Consider the following 439-nt stretch of genomic DNA (forward strand, 5'->3'; position numbering starts at 1 on the left):
CAGCGAGGCAACTCCAATACCTAGAATGACAAGGGCAGCAGGCGCGTGGGAACACCGCCACCTCCAAGTTCCCCTCCAAGTCACACACCATCCTGACTTGGAAATATATCGGCCGTTCCTTCCTTGTCAGGGTCAAAATCCTGGTACTCCCTCCCTAACAGCACTGTGTGGGAGCACCTTCACCACACGGACTGCAGCGGTTCAAGGCGGCGGCTCACCAGCACCTTCTCGAGGGCAATTAGGGATGGGCAATAAATGCTGGCCTTGCCAGTGACGCCCACATCCCATAAACAAATAAAAAAATCTCTCTCCTTTGAGACACTCCTTAAAACGTACCTCTTTGAGCAAGTCCAATTTTGTTTGATAACACTCCGGTGAAGGGACTTGGGACGTTTTATCACGTTAAACGTGCTGTATAAAAGCACGTAGTTGCAATGGG

The sequence above is a fragment of the Somniosus microcephalus genome, chromosome 20 (genome assembly GCF_052327205.1).
Source record: "Somniosus microcephalus isolate GS21.2 chromosome 20, FLI_Smic_1.0, whole genome shotgun sequence".
Lineage (NCBI taxonomy): Eukaryota > Metazoa > Chordata > Chondrichthyes > Squaliformes > Somniosidae > Somniosus > Somniosus microcephalus.